The sequence below is a fragment of the Cucurbita pepo genome, chromosome 11 (assembly GCF_057944985.1).
Source record: "Cucurbita pepo subsp. pepo isolate OVF chromosome 11, ASM5794498v1, whole genome shotgun sequence".
Lineage (NCBI taxonomy): Eukaryota > Viridiplantae > Streptophyta > Magnoliopsida > Cucurbitales > Cucurbitaceae > Cucurbita > Cucurbita pepo.
The window spans coordinates 7,340,515-7,360,099 of NC_141808.1; the positions used below are offsets into that span (position 1 = coordinate 7,340,515).

A 19,585-nucleotide genomic window follows, 5' to 3' on the forward strand; every position below is an offset into this window, starting at 1 on the left:
TCCGAGGAAAAAGAAATCTCAAAACCCATTACAAATCATCGAACATGACGATAGAAGCGTTGAAATAAAATTCAGCGAAGAACCCTCGTCAGAATCAAAAGTAATAGAATTCTTGATTTCTAGACCAAGTACGTCGGGAGTTTCAAGATCAATGTATGACCCCTTAAAGGTAAAAGATGTCAGTTATGATAAAAAAAGGGCATCAATCCACTATGAAAATGGCTCAAGATCTCCAACCCATAAGGATATGGATACTCAATCCGTCTATGAAAGTTAACTAAATGTCATTACGGCTGATTTTCAGATAGACAAAGAATTATTGAAGGCAGATTTTATGTCAGCTGCCAACTCTTCAAAGAGAAGAGCTTTCTTCCAAACCTACAAAGAAGCTGAGCGAAGTGAATTAAGAGCTCAATGGTATTCTCATAAGGAAACCATAGAAGAAAACATATCATTCTTCGAATGGTTTGAAGAAAATATTTTGCAAATATGCACTTCGACTCAAAGAAGCTGGAAGACTACCAGAAGAGGCGAAGTATATTCAAAACATCCTTCGTTGGAAGAAGTCGAATTTGACAATTATTACGGAGTAAAGGTCAAAGCTAGTCCTTTCAAAACTATCCCAGGAGGACTAGAAAAGGGTAATCCGACCCTAAAGGATATGAAGAATATCCAGCATCAAAAGAATTATTCAAACAAGATTTTATCCACGATCTCCACCCAGCTTGAGAGTATCGAGGGAAAAATCTCAAAAAATTTTGGTACTCTGCAAGAACAAGCAGGCAGCTCTGTACCGAAAGTCAATGAGTCAATCCCAATACTCAGACCAACAAACCTCGACGTATTTACAAAGAGGATTTCAAAAGAAGAGGCCGCAATGGCCAAAATAGAAGAAAATTTGGATAGAATCCTAAATCGAGGGATAACACATCAGGATTCATCTATCAATGTCGTTAACAATGACGACGAAATTCAAGAATTCGAAGACGAGATTTTAGATGAGGTAGAAGAGCCTCTCGACAATCGAATTGAAAGAATCTCTAGGAGATGTCAAAATAATACCAGTAATCAGAAAAACTGGTATCCTCAACCGTCTTTTCCAGATATTCAATTCGAAGAAAAGACTCTACAAACTTAAGCTCATTACGATGGTCTAGCAATCTATGAATGGAATATCGATGGATTGTCTGACTATCTGATAATGAATGTTGTCAATGAAATGATGCTGGCCGCAGGCGCGTATAAATTATAGGGCCAAAAATCCAACCATCAAATAGCTCAAGTTTTAGTGACCGGATTTCCCGGGCAATTCAAGGACTGGTGGGACAAATATCTCGATGAAGCAACTCGCCAACAGATATTAAGCCGCTATGTCATTAGGCCAACTACTCAAATCATCAAAGAGTAAGGTCTATCAACTAGGACCGAAGTACAACATGAAAGGGTAGAGGATGCTGTCAACACCCTCATTTATACCCTTATTGAATTCTTCGTTGGCGACCCCTTGAAATAGCAGGAGAGATCCGCCGAAATACTCATGAACCTGAAGTGCCCCACCTTAGGAGATTTCAGGTGGTACAAACACATGTATTTGAGCAAAGTTCTTATTAGAACAGACAATTCGTTGGAATTCTGGAAAGAGAATTTTGTCAATGGACTACCAAAACACTTCTCAAGAAGGATCAAAGACGGTCTTAAGACAAAGTATAATGGAACAATTCCATGGCAGACTTTGTCATACGGGTCAATAACATCCTTCATCATAGAAGGACTCAGACTTTGCAATGAGTCAAAGATTCAAAACAAGCTCAATTCTTCGATATCAAATAGAAAAGAGCTTGGAAGATTTTGCGATCAATATGGATGCAAGGGGATAGAGGCCCCCTGAACCTCCAGAAGGAAGAAGGTTAAGACGTATCCAAAGCCTTATAATTCGTACAGGCCCAGAGAAAAGTATCGAAACAAACCAGTACAATCTCAAAAGCCAACATATTCAAGAAGAAAGTATACTCCTACAAAAACCCATAGAGGAAAGAAAAAGAAAACTGGCTTCAAATGTCGAGAAGAAGGACACTATGCTAACAAGTGTCCGATAAGAGGAAAGATCAATGAGTTGGATATAGATCAAGAGCTGAAAAATCAGCTACTACGACTGGCTCTAACCGACTCAGAACAATCAAGCGAGGGAGAAATCCTCGAACTCCAAGAAGAATACGATTCATATTCTAGCACAGAATATGAATCAGGACAAGAAGGAAAGAGGACGTGCGAAGGATGCAAAAATGTCCTTACAAAGGATCAAGAAATTCTACTCGAAGTAGTAGAAAAAGTTCAAGATCCAGAAATTCAACAGAAAATCGCTCAACGACTCAGAGATGCCATGACAATCTCTAATCCACCTGTAAGGGAAGAAAGAAATCCCTACAGACTTCAATCAGTTCTCCAAAGGTTTGAAAAACCGAGAGAACTCACTACTCAAGACCTACAAAGAGAGATTAATAATCTCAAACAAGAAGTACAGGTATTAAGATCTGGAACCAGGTCAGAATCCTATATGCGTCGCCAAGAAGTTCTCAATCTTCAGGAATGGCTGCCCGAACGAAAGGAAATGGCGCAACCAAACCTAGACGAGGATGACATTCAAAGTTCCTTCGTTGGAGCAATCACCACTCCTCAATACTATAAATTTTACGCTCTCGTTACCTTAAAAATTTATGATTTTAAAATCACACTAAAGGCTCTCATAGATACTAGAGCCGATCAAAATTGCATTCAAGAAGGCCTAATACCTACAAAGTATTTTGAAAAAACTACTGAAGGCCTTAGAGGTGCAAATAACAATAGACTAAAAAATAATTACACATTATCTAAAGTCCATGTTTGTAATCACGGAATTTGCTTCGTAAATTCCTTCCTTTTAGTAAAGGACTTAGGACAAGAACTAATCCTAGGTACTCCTTTCATTACTCAATCATACCCTTCTAAAATAACTGAAAAGGGGTTAGAGTCAAAAGCCCTAGGAAAGAAGATAAAATTTAATTTCCTTCCTCCCATAAGGATTAGTGAAATAAATAACTTCCAAAAGAATACAATTATTCAATCAATAAATGTATTAAATTATAAAGAAAAACAAATTTCTTTTTTGAAGGAAGAAATTTCATTCAAAAGAAAAGAAGGACAGATTCAAAGTAAGACCGTCCAGTCTAAACTCAAAACTTTACAAACTCAAATAGCAATGGAGATTTGTTCAACTAAACCTAATGCCTTTTGGAATAGGAAGCAACACATAGTTCATCTTCCTTATGTCAAAAACTTCTAGGAGAAAAATATTCCTACGAAGGCCTGACCTATTCAAATGAATAAGGAATTACTAACATTCTGCAGAGCAGAAATCAATGATCTTTTGTAGAAGGGTCTTATTAGGCCGTCAAAGAGCCCCTGGTCATGTGCGACTTTTTATGTCAACAACCAGGCAGAGAAGGAACGTGGAGTCCCACGACTGGTAATAAACTACAAACCCTTAAATAAGGTTTTGGAATGGATTAGATATTCCATTCCAAATAAATCAGATTTAATGCAAAGAATTTCAAATGCAAAAGTATTTTTAAAATTTTATATGAAATCAGGATTTTGGCAAATCCAGATTTCAGAAAAAGACATGTACAAAACGGCTTTCAATGTCCCTTTCGGACAATACGAATGGAACGTTATGCCATTTGGGCTAAAAAACGCTCCATCCGAATTTCAAAAGATTATGAATGATATTTTCAATCCTTTTCAAGACTTTTCAATTGTTTATGTTGACGATGTTCTGATTTTTTCTCAAAACATCAATCAACACTTCAAGCATCTTCAAACATTTTTTACGACAGTCAATAGAAGCGGTTTAGTTGTGTCTAAACCAAAAATTAAATTTTTTCAAACAAAGATCCGTTTTTTTGGATTTGAAATTATTTGGGTCTAATTAAACTCATTCAAAGATCCATTGAGTTTGCCTCAAACTTTTCGGACCAAATTATGGATAAAACCCAACTACAACGATTTTTGGGATGTCTTAATTATGTGTCTTATTTCCTTCAAAATATCAGACCCATTTCTAAGCCACTTTTGAAAGGCTCGAAAAGAATCCAAAGCCCTGGAGTGAAGAACACACCAAAACTGTCCAAAAAATCAAATCCCTTGTCAAGTCAATTCTGTGTTTATCGCTGATAAACCTAAGGGCTAGTTTAATAGTGGAGACCAACGCATCCGATATTGGATAGGAGGAATCGTGAAATAGTCTCTTGACAATATGGAATTCTACTAAAAAAAATTACTCATAAGTGAAAAAAGAAATACTTTCAATAGTACTTTGTTTACAAAAATTTCAAAGCCATTTAATTAACAAAAGCTTTGTTATCAAAACAGATTCAAGGGCATCTAAATTTGTTTTAGAAAAAGAAGTCAAGAATCTTGTGTCTAAACAAATTTTTGCTAAATAGCAATCCATTTTATCTTGCTTCAACTTCCAAATTTTGCCTATAAAAGGGGTCGAAAACCCCTTGGCAGATTACCTCTCAAGAGAGTTCTTAATCTCGAAGAAAAACTCTCCCTAGCCAACCTCCTTCTCCCAGTGTTGACCGGTGAGAAAGCAATAGAAAAAGGGAAGAAGCCCATTGCTTCTTCAAACACACCTACTCCAATGACGTCCGATAGCTACGCAATGGATGCTGGTTTCACATTGGTGACCAGGTCTAGAGCAAAGCTTTCTAAAAAACAAGCGGAGGTTATCACTCCGACGAGGCCTTCTGTCTCTTCAACACGGCCATCTGCCGCTACTCCATCGAGACCTACTGTCTTTTCCACTTCAAAGGGACCTTCTATCCCCTCAACCTACTCGGACGCGGTTGTTCCCGTTCGATTTTCTCCAGTTCCTGAAATCAGGACCTATTTTCAAAAATCTGTGTCATATACCAGAAGCCCTGGTAGAACCAGAATACGACGACCCAAAAATCCGAGAGGTTGTCAAGAAAGCCTATCCATCGATATTCTTCTATATCCCGGAAGATCTTCATAAGACCAGACGATTTTATGAATTCATTTTAGTCGACACAAAATCCGTCAAAATTACTCATATTCCGAGTCGCGATGATCCTTCAAAATCGCGTACTCAAAGTTAAAAATTTTCAAAGTCATAAATCCGACGTACTGGAATCAAGATCCGTACACGAAAAAGACTTTTTCAAAACTGTTTGTTCCTCACTCCTACTCATACATAGACTATCAGATGGCATGGTTCAATGTCATTTGGTATCAAAATTATGAGCACTCATGGTTTATCCAATTTGTTGCATAACCTGTGCTATCCAACTGACCAATAGAGATCAGGTTCTTCTTGAGACTAGGAATATATCTTACATCCTTTAATGTCCACTAATTTCCTGCCGGAGTTTTTATGCAAACATCCCATTTTACTTCGATCTTCAAATCTTTAATGTTGGCAAGATACACATCTCGAAACTTCCAGACTTGAAATTTTGAAACAACTCTTTATTTGGAGACGAATGAAAAGACGCACCTAAATAAAAAATCCAAGATTCAATTGGACTATCCACGCTGAGGATTAGAGCATCCCCAATGTCTTCTAAATGTATCGAATCATCGTCATTCTCTGCTTAAAGTTGAAATCTTAATAAGAACCACACGGTGAAAAAAACTTAATCGGGGTTAATTTTTTTGACATTATTGTGATGAGTGTAACTCTCATAGTATGATATCGTAATTGCACACTATGGAGTGTTCATGGGTTGCATTAGGTTTTGTTGAGACATTTTTTAGATTCAGTTCCATTATTTGACTGTAAATTTTTTAACCTAAGCAACCCTTATTAAATATTGGAATCAACCCACACCAATTAATATTTGTGTTAGGTTCCGTAAGCCCAGTCATTTGTTTAAATTTTATTTTCAATAAAAATAAAATGTTAATATATTAAAAAAATCTATTTATTTATTTTAAAACATTGAATTACATTTACTTAATTCAATCTCAATATATGTTTTGAAAAATCACCCTCAAATACTTCAAACAATTATTTTAAGAGATTATAGAATAATTAATAAAATAAATTAATTGAGTTTAACAATAGATGGTTACCAATAGCTCCCATGGGTGGTGTTGAAAATAACTAAAATATTACCAATAATAAATAAAAAAAATATACAAGCTTTACATGGTGGTGGTTACCCATTTCCAATATAACAATAATATGTTTCTTTAGTTTTAGTGGGTGTAATTGACAATGGAACTTAATTTTACTCATATAAAAGTGGAACAAATCCAGCACAAATATTCTCATATTTACAAAATGAATTCATTTTCAACACTTTCACTGTCTCTCCTATTGTCATTGTTCTTTCCTACCCTATTTACTAACTACGATGGGAAAATCTTCCGAAACCCACCGATTACAGTAAACATAACAAATGTTTTAAGAAGTCATGATCAGCTCACTATTCAATGCAAATATGGTGATGATGACTTGGGAGTCCATCATCTCCCACCTTTGAGCGGTTACGCTTTTAGTTTTCGACCAAACTTTTGGGGCTCAACACAGTTTTACTGCACCTTCCAGTGGTCTGGCTGGTCTCATTACTTTGATATATACAAGGATGATAGAGATAGAACCCAATGCAACGATACTCTATGTTTGTGGTTAGTGGTTGAACATGGTATTTGTATGTTCAACTATAAAACCAAATTGTATGATATTTGCTACACATGGACGGCTAAATGAATATAAAAAATCGATATATCCATGAATTTGAGGGTTTTGATTATGATATTATAATAAATTGATATAAATTTGATACGGTGTATAAAATACTTATTTATTAATTTCTTCCACTTTGATAGGAATTATTTGCCCTCATTTATCGAAATCTCCCATGATTTTTTCGAACATAAAAAAAACTCAAATATGACAAGAATACAAAACCAAATTAACTTTCTTTCTTTTTTTATTGGTTATAAAATTTAAACATCTCATTAGCTTTTAATGTTACGTTACTTGTCTATATTATTTCGATGAAAATTGGTCCGATTTCAATGTAGGCGCAGTCTCGAAGAATATCATTATTTTTAGTTGCCAATCTATTTACTATGGAATTATCAATTGAATTTATAGCCACCAAATCCAAATAATTCTTTTTATAAACTTGTTCAAATTGACATGATTAGTGTCACGATCTTACATCAATCGCATAATGGAATTTGTTTATTATGACTCTCAAGTGGTCCGATGGGCGACACTCGCATAATAAACTCAGTTTAGTTTGACCCGCAAATGCTTCCACTAATGAGAAACTGTCGTATTATAGTAGTTTGACCCATACATTTTGACTGTTTCCAAATAAGGTATGAACTACCCTAAGCATAATTTAGTAGATACGGTATGAATTAAGATCACAAAGTTCGGTAGTTCAATTTCTTACTCCTAAAATGTTGAACTTAAAAAAATGAAAATTTAGAGACCTATTGGACATAGTCTTAGGTTTACGGACCAAATAGATATAAAGTTGAAAGTTTGTCGTGGACTAAACGTACAATATAGATAATTTTGAATGTCCAATACACTTTTAGTCTTACCTGATTTTAAAACTTCATCATAAAGTATGTATTCCATTTTATTGGATGAACGAGATGTCATTCTACAAATGGGTCAAACCCTTACCTTGTTTAAGATATTTGAAGGTGGAGAATATAGGGCTTGGATTCTTTTCTCCGACTAGTCTATGAATCCACAAGTAATGAGAGTCGGGATGGTCATTGTTGAGAGTCGAGATTCGATATGGGTCAAACCCCTTACCTTGTTTAAGATCTTTGCTCCAATAGGCTGAGAGTCGAGATTCGATGGATTTTGTGCAGATGGTCACTGTTGATCATCTGATTCTTGTCATAATGGCAGTTTCGTAATTATCCATTTTTTCAGGGGTCATTAGGTAGTTTGTCCGTTCAGAATATATTATTACTATTTTTCTAAAAAGAAAAATCCATAATTTTCGTAACAATTCTTCATCCCTTGGTCATTATTAAGACTGTTGTCCTTGATCAATCCTCTTGATTTCTTTTCTTGCATTCATTGGGTCTTACATTCATTGGGTCTTACACGTTGATTTGCAAAACCAAGAATTACAGATAAAATGACCAACATACCCTTAGGACTACTTATTTAAATTCAAGGTCTATATGTGCTCCAAATGACTTGCTACTTCTTTTAAGGCCTATTGGTAAGGACAATGAGTTATGTTCAATGGTTCAAGTTGATTAGAGCAAGCTTGGAACCTAAAGCAAGTTAGGACCAAGGAAACACCTCAAGACACAAAAGTCAAGATCCTTATAGAATCCTCTAAGGAATTCATTATGAATGTATGACCTTCTAGAACAACCCATGTTTGTTATTTACGATGTATGCATATATTTACGAATGCATGTTATAACTTTTGCCTCTAGAAATTATACTTTAGAAACTTACAAGATTGAGAATCAAGAACAATATAGCTCCTTTCAAAAACTATACAGAGGATGCTTTATTGAATCCTAGAATAAATCCTAGAATAAGTGCAAAATCTAAGCAATAGTTGGGTAAGATGCCATTACCTCATATACTACAAACTCTGAAAATACTTTACAGGCTCTTTCCTATTATCGATGTTACTCCCTTCCCTATTTCATGTTAACTTCTTGACAGTAATGGCCTGTCCAGAATGCATCACTGCCTTGTATGCAGTCTCGCCATAAGCACATATCTCGTGAAAAGTAATAGTGGCCTCAATTAGATCTTGGGAAGAAATTCTTTCCTTAGGTGGGAAATAGACATCCGAATCCATAGATTTTCTTTCCTTGTTTTGCTCCATTTCGAATGGATGTCTCATGCAATATAAGATGATCATAATTAGAACGATAGAAACGTCACCTACCTTAAAAGATGGAGACGATGAATCTCCATTGCAGTTGTCAAGAGGTCCACCACAGAGCCCCTCTTTGTCTATGAATCTACTATTGGGCATGTTCTGAAAAAAAGTTTTTGAAGGGATCGGATGTCTCACGTTATGCTATATTGCTATGCCGTAGCAAAATTAGTAGATTTGTACGCAAAATAGAATGATTGTTCTTCAACTAGGTATACTTTTTACGACTAAAACTTCTATTTCACATTTGTTAAATTTTATTTTTCTCTTTCCAACATTCCTTCCATATTAACTAACCGTTTTTTTTTTTTTTTTTTTTTTTTTTTTGTCAAGAAAAACACATTAGTTTGATTAAAATAAAAAAAAAAGCTCAGACAAAAAATCAATGGACTAACTACTAAATTTATGTAATATATATAATATTACAATTAGTAGAACAAAAATATATTTATCCATATAATAATTAAAAATGATTTTAAAGTAATATTCTTGTCAATTTATCTCAAATTCCATTTGATTTTTTTTTCTTTTTTACTTTGAATTTATTAAATTTGGTTGAAAAAGTAATTTATGAAAAAACAATACCATGTGAATAAGTGTGACCTCTGAGTAAATTATGGGTACATGAATCACCTAAGATCACATCCTTATAAGAGCGACCGTGAGGATAAGATGACTAAGAAATGTTTAAAAGACTTGAAATTCACTACCTATACAACCAAGGAGCACCTTCCTTTATGGTATCTCAATCACATGACCACATGGTTAAGCATGCTTTACTCGGAGCAATTATATGTTGGGAGACCTTTTAGAAATTTTACTAGGATGCATGTGAATGAGGACAAAGGGATAACTATCTAAAAGTAGAGTCATATCAAGTCTTTTTGGAGTTAATATTGCACTCTTATTCACCATTTTCTCATTTATAGCCCCATTTATTCTCCTTAGTGAGTATGAAATCGTTTATTGCGGTCCAATGTGAAAAAAAATATGATTTGGCATAAATCGATCTTAATTGTATATCTAATTGAGTTATGTGGTAAAATTACAGACATTTATGCTAAACCATGTGGGAGTAGCGAATTTGGCAACAAATGGGGGATGACATGGAAATGATAAATCCACGTCAGCAGTCCAAGTGGGTCATTGACTACCCAATGAGGAACATCCTATGTGTACTACTTATTTTTTTTCAACCCTAAAGGGGAACCCATGCTCAATATAAAAGGAAAAAGAAGAGAAGAAGAAGAAAATCGAATTACACAGCAGCAGCTTCTGCTGCAGTGAACTGCTGTGAAACCAGAGAAGAAGAAGAAAACACTAATCCAGCAGCTGTTGATAGTAGAAGGAAAAGGAGACCAACAAGGATTGATTTGGGCAAAGAAGTGGACGTGAGAGCTCAAGAGAAGGGAACTTCCATTGACGAACGGCAACAAACCGGGATAACTCTCTATTTCCTTATTATCTTTCCTTATTCCATCAATTTTACATGATGATGATGCAGATTCCTTTTCTTAATTCAGTTTGTATGGAAAGCTAAACTTAATAGGGGAGGCGAGAGAGAGAACATTTAGACGAAGGTTGAGGGAGAAAAAGAAAATGACAAAATAGAATATACAGCAAATGGCCCAACTAAATCGGGAGTTTGAAAATCCAGTGATGATGGCTAATCAAGAGAGAATTACTGCCAATGCCATTCATTTAGTAGATGACAGAGAAAGAGCGATCCGAGCATATGCAAACCCAGCTATGGAAGAGATAAATCCGTGCATCATTATACCCGAAATACAAGCAACCACGTTTGTGAACCTGTGATGTTTCAAATGCTGCAAACCATTGGGCAATTTCATGGACTACCGTCGGAAGATCCTCACGTACACCTAAAGTCATTTTTGGGAGTTAGTGACTCATTTCGATTTCAAGGAGTGGATAAAGATGTTATTAGACTGAGCTTATTCCCATATTCATTGAGGGATGGTGCTAAATCATGGTTGAATACCTTAGCACCGGGAACAATTGATTCGTGGAATAGTCTAGAAGAGAAATTTTTGATCAAGTATTTTCCACCCACGAGAAATGCACGGTTCAGAAATGAGATTGTTGCTTTTCAACAGTTTGAAGATGAGACACGAAGTGAAGCTTAGGAGAGATTTAAGGAGATGCTTAGAAAGTGTCCTCACCATGGACTACCTCATTGTATACAAATGGAGACTTTCTACAATGGATTAAGTATTGCTACTAAACAAGTAGTTGATGCTTCCGCCAATGGAGCTATTTTGTCAAAGACATACAATGAAGCATATGAGATTTTAGAGAGAATAGCATCTAATAATTGTCAATGGGCCGATGTGAGAAGCAACCCAGGAAGGAAGACTCGAGGAGTACTTGAAGTTGATGCTTTGTCCTCTATCAATGCTCAACTAGTTTCGGTGACTAATATTTTACAAAATCTAGCGTTGGGGAAAGACTCCATGATCAAAGCACCAGTCCATACAGCTGCTGTAATTAACCAGACAGCAGCCGAATCTTGTGTATGTTGTGGAGAGGAACACACCTTTAATCAATGTCCAAGCAATCTGGCCTCAATTTTCTATGTCGGGAATCAAGTTAGTCAAGGCAACCCAAAAAATAGCCCCTTCTCAAATACTTATAATCCGGGGTGGAGAAATCATCCAAATTTCTCATGGAAGGGACAAGGCTCGTACAACCAACAAATGCCCCTTAAAGCAAATTACCCTCCGGGTTTTGGATTACAAAATCAATTGACATATGGTTCTCAACAAGCCACCACCACCCAAGGGGAAGGAACTAGCCAAGCTCAACACATACCGGGAACATCGCTTTAGAGCCTAATAAAGGAATATATGGCTAAAAATGATGTTGTGATACAAAGTCAACAAGCATCATTGCGAAATTTGGAAGTTCAAGTAGGTCAATTAGCAAATGAGTTAGAAATAGACCTCTTGGTAAGCTGCCAGCAGTCATCGAAATGCCAAAAAGAGAGGGAATGGAACAATGTCAAGCAATAGAGTTGAGAAGTGGGAAAGAAATACCCAGCAGAGGAGAAAAAATTAAAGAACACGGTGATAGTCACTCTCAAGAAACTGCTGATACACAACAGAGAAAGGAGAAAGCCGTTGTGCAAGAAGAGCACAACAAAAATGATGCAGAAGCTGCTGTACAGAAAGAACAGAGCAGAAATTATGCAGAAATTGTGAAGCCTCCTAAAACACAAACATCAGTCAGCAAAATATACACACCAACATCTCCTTTTCCACAAAGAATAAAAAGAAAGAAGGGAGAAGCCCACTTTGAGAAGTTCATGGACATATTTAAGGAAATTCACATAAATATACCATTAGTTGAAGCTTTTAAGCAAATGCCAAATTATGTGAAATTCTTGAAGGATGTGCTCACCAATAGAAGAAAGTTTGAAGAATTCAAGGTGGTACCATTGAATGAAGAGTGTAGTGCAATATTGAAAAACAAGATCCCGCTAAAGAAGAAAGACTCCGGTTCATTCACAATTCCAATATCAATAGGAGGGAAGAAGCTAGGTCGAGCATTATGTGATTTGGGATCAAGCATTAATCTAATGTCGCTGTCTATTTACAAAAAGTTAGGAATTGATGAAGCTAGACCAACTACAGTCACTCTTCAACTAGCAGATCGATCTTTCACTTATCCCGAAGGAAAGATTGAGGACATCTTAACTCAATTTGAAAAATTCATATTTCCTGCAGATTTTATCATTTTAGATTATGAAGCCGATCATGATGTTCCAATTATTTTGGGGAGGCCATTTTTAAAGACCGGAAGAACATTAGTCGATGTCTACAAAGGAACCATCACGTTAAGAATGGGTGACCAAAAAGTTGAATTTAACATCAATGACAGCATCAAATATCCAGCAGTGACAGAAGAATGCTCAGCAGTGTATGAATTGACAGACCAACCAGCGACTGAGGAATGGGATGATGGGGAAAGCGGGCAGGAAGAAGACAACAGCTGGAATGACAGAATAGAACAGTTAGCAGTTTTAGGTGAATTCAGCAGAACTTTTGAGTCACTAGAATGTGAGGGAAGAAAGAGTTCACCGATGAGACCATCTATTGAGGAAGCGCCGCAGCTGGACTTGAAACCACTACCACCTAACCTTAAGTATGCTTATTTAGGTGACAAGAAGACACTACCCATCATCATCTCAGCGACACTATCCTCGACTCAAGAGAATATGCTCCTAGAAACATTGAAGAAGCACAAGGGGGCGATAGGTTGGACATTGGCGGATATAAAAGGAATTAGCCCTTCACTATGCATGCACAAAATACAATTGGAGGAAGGAAAAGTTAAGTCCATTGAGCAACAAAGACGATTAAATCCCATGATGAAGGAGGTTGTTAGAAAGGAGATTCTCAAATGGCTAGATGCTGGAATAATTTATCCAATTGCAAACAGCAGTTGAGTCAGTCCTATTCAATGTGTTCCGAAGAAAGGAGGGATAACAATAATGGCAAATGAGAACAATGAGTTGATCTCCACTAGAATAGTGAATGGATGGAGAATTTGCATGGATTATAGAAGGCTAAACAAAGCGACACGTAAGGATCATTTTCCCTTACCATTCATTGATCAAATGCTTGATAGGCTTGCTGGAAAGTCACATTATTGCTTCTTGGATGGTTATTCGGGATACAATCAAATTACAATCAGTCCAGAAGATCAAGAGAAAACTACATTCACATGCCCATATGGAATTTTTGCCTTTAGATGAATGCCCTTTGGACTATATAATGCTCCAGCGACATTTCAACGTTGCATGATGGCCATTTTTACAGATATGGTAGAAACATTTATGGAGATATTCATGGATGATTTTTCGGTTTATGGAGAATCTTTTGAGACTTGTTTGTGCAATTTAGGGAAGGTTTTACAAAGATGTGAAGAGCAGAATCTTGTACTAAATTGGGAAAAATGTCATTTTATGGTCAATGAGGGGATAGTGTTAGGCCACAAGATCTCAAGAAGAGGAATAGAAGTTGATAGAGCCAAGATGGAAGCTATTGAAAGATTGAATCCACCTACGTCAGTTAAAGGTATAAGAAGCTTTTTGGGCCATGCAGGGTTTTATAGGAGGTTTATTAAAGATTTCTCCAAGATTGCAAAACCATTGTGTAGTTTGTTGGAGTCAAATAGAAAATTCGTTTTTGAAAAACAATGCATGACTGCCTTCCAAGCATTAAAGACAGCGTTGACCACAGCTCCTATAATGTCAACACCCGATTGGAATTCACCATTTGAGTGGATGTGTGATGCTAGTGGCCATGCTGTGGGGGCAATGTTAGGACAGAAAAGGGGAAGGTACTTCATCCTATCTATTATGCCAGCAAAACGTTGAATGAGGCTCAAGTGAATTATACAACCACTGAAAAAGAATTGTTGGCCGTAGTATTCGCTGTTGAAAAGTTCAGAGCTTATTTATTTGGAGCGAAGGTGAAAGTGTACACTGACCACGCAGCAATCAAGCACCTAATGATGAAACCGAATGCCAAGCCAAGATTAATTAGATGGATTCTACTGTTACAAGAGTTCGAGATAGAAATCGTGGACACGAAAGGAGCTAATAACCATATAGCGGATCACTTATCTAGAATGGAATGGAGAACATGGAAGAAAAGGTCAATAGCAAAGAAATTGATGAGGCATTTTCGGATGAACAGCTGCTTGGGATAAACAGCAATAGCCGCAGCTACAGCAGTAGCAGAATGACAGCAACTCCATGGTATGCAGACATAGCAAATTTTTTGGCTTGTGCCATCATACCCAAAGAGAAATTTTATCAACAAAGGAAGAGGTTTTCCATGAATCCAAAAGTTACATTTGGGATGAACCTTTTCTTTTTAAACAATGTGGAGACGGCATAATGAAAAGATGCATTCCAGACAGTGAAATACCAACAATTCTTGAACAATGTCATGCATCTCCATATGGAGGTCATTTTGGAGGGCAAAGGATAGCTGCCAAGGTATTTCAATCGAGTTTCTATTGGCCAACAATTTTCAAAGATGCAAAAGAATTTTGCAAGGGTTGTGATCAATGTCAAAGGACGGGAAATATCAGTAAAAAAAATGAGCTACCCTTGAATTCAATTCTAGAAGTGGAACATTTTGATGTATAGGGCATTGACTTTATGGGACCATTTCCGCCATCTTATGGGAACTTATATATTCTAGTGGCTGTCGACTATGTGTCCAAGTGGGTGGAAGCAATAGCTTGTCCATCCAACGATGGGAAGACGGTACTCAAGTTTTTAAAAAGAAACATACTAGGTTTGGTGTACCAATAGCATTAATCAGCGATGAGGGAAAGCACTTTGTGAACAGATTGATGAATAGTCTTTTAGAGAGATACAATGTAAAACATAGAGTGGCGACACCTTATCACCCACAAACCAATGGGCAAGTAGAGGTCTCCAATAGAGAAATTAAAAGTATTTTGGAAAAGGTGGTACAACTCAACAGGAAAGATTGGTCGGTGAAACTTGATGATGCATTATGGGCATACAGGACGGCCTTCAAAACCCCTTTAGGAATGTCTCCTTACAAGCTAGTTTTTGGGAAGGCATGTCATCTACCCCTGGAATTGGAACATAAAGCATTTTGGGCATTAAAGAAATTAATTTTGACTATACAACAAATGGAGACTTGATGTAACGACCCTAAATTTCCACATATCTAGAGTCGCCACTAACGTCTCATGCTCATCTCTAATGCAGAATAAAAATCTAAGAATGCTCATCTTTACTAGCGGAAAAATTTAAAACTTCAAAACATTGGAAAACACTGCCGGACTTACGTGTTTCAAACATCATGCTGAAGTTCAAAAAGATAAAAAAAAAATGATTACAAATTAATAATATAAATGAATGAAATGCAAACGCCCTATCCTAACCAACACTAGGAATTTTAAATATGCAACTATCCCATGCACGCGCCACAGTCTCTGATCACGATGCCACCATTAACCGTACATGGGAGCCTTGCCTTTACCTGAAAAACAATATGGCACACGGCCTGAGTATTTCAAAGAAATACTCAGTAAGTGACCCCACTATAGGGGCAATGCTAATGCAAACACATGCAATCTTGAATTAGGGACCTATCTCTAATCATCTTAGGGGTGGCCTCCAATCTCGGACAAATTGAATGTGTAGTACTTCCCTACACACGACTCACACGTGAGAGTGTGAATTCCCAGGGCGCTCGCACACCCCCTGGACCCTCTGGTCAAGCTAATCTATAGCGACGTTCGGAGGTCAGTGGAACCCCATAGTGTCATGTGCCTCATGAACGCCCTCATCTGTGTGCATTCGCACCTATGCGCATTCGCGCTCATCATAAGGTGCGCGTCCGCACTCATCATCTCTAGGGGAAGTAGCCCTATGCTTATGAACATACAATATGCATGAGGTCCCTCTAAATCCATCGTAATGTTTCTTCTGACACAACCCTCTAGTCTCATCTCTTTGTTACTCTAGGTAACACATGCTCGTGGATATTTGTATTAATATTATTTTCATGCTCTTAGTGTTGTGTCTTATGTCGATCTAACGACATGATGCAATATGGCACTCATCATCATCTAGCATGCTCAATATGGAAACCATCATCATATTAAGGTAAACATCATGCAATCATCATACTCATCATATTTCCACAAAGTGCGTCAAACATACCAAGTATATCATTCATCAAAATATGTATATAATGCACATGTCATCAAGCATCGTAATCCACACATCATCATAACTCATACAATTTTTTAGCCTATCCTAAAGTAAGGCCACTTACTTGGTTGGCCTTGGCCGAAGTACTCCCTAAATAGCTAAACGTAAGCTCCCGTTCCGTGAGAACTGCTTCCTACATCGCTGGGATTTGTTTCCTAGCACACCGTTCACCACTTTCTATTAGTATTTCACAATTAATTTCCCTATAATTCAATAAATGTGAAATACTGCTCTAAAACGGCCTCAGATACATTAATTAGGGTCGAAAACATATTTGGGAGGGTCGAAACAATGGAAACCGGGCTGAAAATAGGTAAGCCGATCCGAACAGCCGCTGTGAGCCGCTGGAGGGAGCCTGAGTCGTTTGCACTGTGTCGAGCCGAACTGAGGGACTGCCTGCGCCACTATGTGACACGTGGAAGCAGTAGAGCGAGCCACGTCGTGCGGTAGCTCGGGTCGAAGCGCGGGTCGCAGTTTGGTTCGGGTCGTGGTCTGAGTCGCGGGCTGCGGAGGCTACTAGGCCAAGACTATCGTTGGGCCTCAGCTTATTGGGGTGGGCCAAAAGTTTTTTTTTTTGGGTTGCAGGCCAGCTCGATTGGACCGTGGGTCTGGTCTCGGGTTGGTTCAACTGAACCGTAGCTTCTGGGCTGGTCTGAGGTTTGGGTCGCTGTAGTTGGGCTGGGCCGAAGGCAGAGGTCGAGGGAAAGAATGGGCTGACTCTCTTGGTGATATGAACCAAGAGACATCAATCATACAATATACTTCAATGAAGATGGGAAGAAAAGGTTGTCAAAATTATCAAAAGATGTTTCAATTCATGCTACATTGAAGAAGAATGAAGTTTATTGTTGTAAATTTTGGGTGGGTTACAATTTAGAGTAATTCAGAGTTATTGTATTTTAAGACTTGTTATTTAATTTCGGTTACATTTACATAATGGCTAATTATGGCCATAAAGTAGGAATGTTACAACTCTTGGAATATCTTTAGTAGTTTCATTTTGAGGCTATATAAAGTCATGTATGTTGTATTTGTAAGGAAGACTTGGAAAATATAGTAAAAGAAGCATTTGTGCTTTTCTTTAGCCAATGGCTAAGTTTCTTTGCAATTCTATGTAGTTTAGATTGCATGTAGAATCATTCAAGCTCGACATGATCAATCTTGCTTGTGGAGTGATTCGAATCTCAAACAACTGTTTCAGATATTTGATCAACAAGAGTCATTCAAGCTAGACATGATCGATCTTGCTTGTGGAGTGATTCGAATCTCAATCAAGTGTTCTTGCCTTGAGATATTCGATCAATAAGGTAATCCGAATCTTATTCCCCTTGTATTGATTTCCTTATCTTATCTTATCATTTGGTATCAGAGCTTCAGGCTCAAGATCGGATATATGTTTCCTTTGCGTTTCTTTTCAATTTGTTTTTTTTTTTTTTTTTTTTTTATCTTTTTAGTTTTTAATCGATCCAAAATAAAAAAATCCAATCTGGGCTCTACTAAAAAATTTGAGAGGTGAGAATGAAAGCTTCATTTGAGTAAATGAGTGCAAATAGAGTAGCCTAAAATTCCTTGAGCATATACTCTTGAGAGAGTGTTGTGAGGTCCGTCGTATTTACATAACTTATTTTTTGCAGCAAAGTTACACAAATAGATTCGAGGATGAATCCTCTTGAAGAAGTGGAGAATGATATGAACCAAGAGACATCAATCATACAATATACTTCAATGAAGATGTGAAGAAAAGGTTGTCAAAATTATCAAAAGATGTTTCAATTCATGCTACATTGAAGAAGATTGAAGTTTATTGTTGTAAATTTTGGGTGGGTTACAATTTAGAGTAATTTAGAGTTATTGTATTTTAAGACTTGTTATTTAATTTCGGTTACATTTACATAATGGCTAATTATGGCCATAAAGTAGGAATGTTACAACTCTTGGAATACCTTTAGTAGTTTCATTTTGAGGCTATATAAAGCCATGTATGTTGTATTTGTAAGGAAGACTTGGAAAATATAGTAAAAGAAGCATTTGTGCTTTTCTTTAGCCAATGGCTAAGTTTCTTTGCAATTCTATGTAGTTTAGATTGCATGTAGAATCATTCAAGCTCGACATGATCAATCTTGCTTGTGGAGTGATTCGAATCTCAAACAACTGTTTCAGATATTTGATCAACAAGAGTCATTCAAGCTAGACATGATCGATCTTGCTTGTGGAGTGATTCGAATCTCAATCAAGTGTTCTTGCCTTGAGATATTCGATCAACAAGGTAATCCGAATCTTATTCCCCTTGTATTGATTTCCTTATCTTATCACTTGGGTTTTGGGTTCGGGTTGACCCGGATCTGTGGATCACGTCTTCCTTACCCGACACTGGCCGATTTTTTGGCGAGTTTTCTCTCTCCTTCCCGCGGCGTTTCTGTTGCCGATTTCGGTCATCTTTCTTCCTCTTGCACTTTATTTGTCGTCCTTCTTTCTTTTCTGGGAGTTTTGCGGCCTAAAGGTTCCTAAAACCACAGATCTAAGAACGATTAGAAAATACCCAATTTTCCGACCTCGGTTACCGACGACGGCGTTTACAAAAAAGCACAAAACGCACCTTGAGTTATCGTGCTTTCGTTAGGGATTCTTCTCGTGGCGGTAACAGGTCGTTTGGTGTCGGTTTAAGGGTGGTTTGAGGGTTCATCGAAGTAACTAGACACTCGCCGACTTTTCTTTTCCGAAATCTCTCTCTCTCTCTAGTAGTTTTCTGTCTTTTCTCCCTTTGGAGGTATCTTGATGGTTCTGGGAGTCGTGGGCTGAAGGCTAGGCATGTTGTGGCCATCGTTTCATGTGGGTTCTACGAAACTCGGCG

General features: G+C 37.2%; 1 non-coding gene and 1 pseudogene across 1 annotated transcript; one reads left to right on the forward strand and one right to left on the reverse strand.

The window, feature by feature from the left end:
* Positions 1–11,030: 11,030 nt before the first annotated feature.
* Positions 11,031–11,136, reverse strand: LOC111784761 (small nucleolar RNA R71). The gene has a single exon (XR_002813584.2). It is a non-coding gene; the product is annotated as a small nucleolar RNA R71 (small nucleolar RNA).
* A 1,149-nt stretch (positions 11,137–12,285) lies between these two features.
* On the forward strand, positions 12,286–14,681 carry LOC147790199 (uncharacterized; annotated as a pseudogene).
* The last annotated feature ends 4,904 nt before the right edge of the window (positions 14,682–19,585 follow it).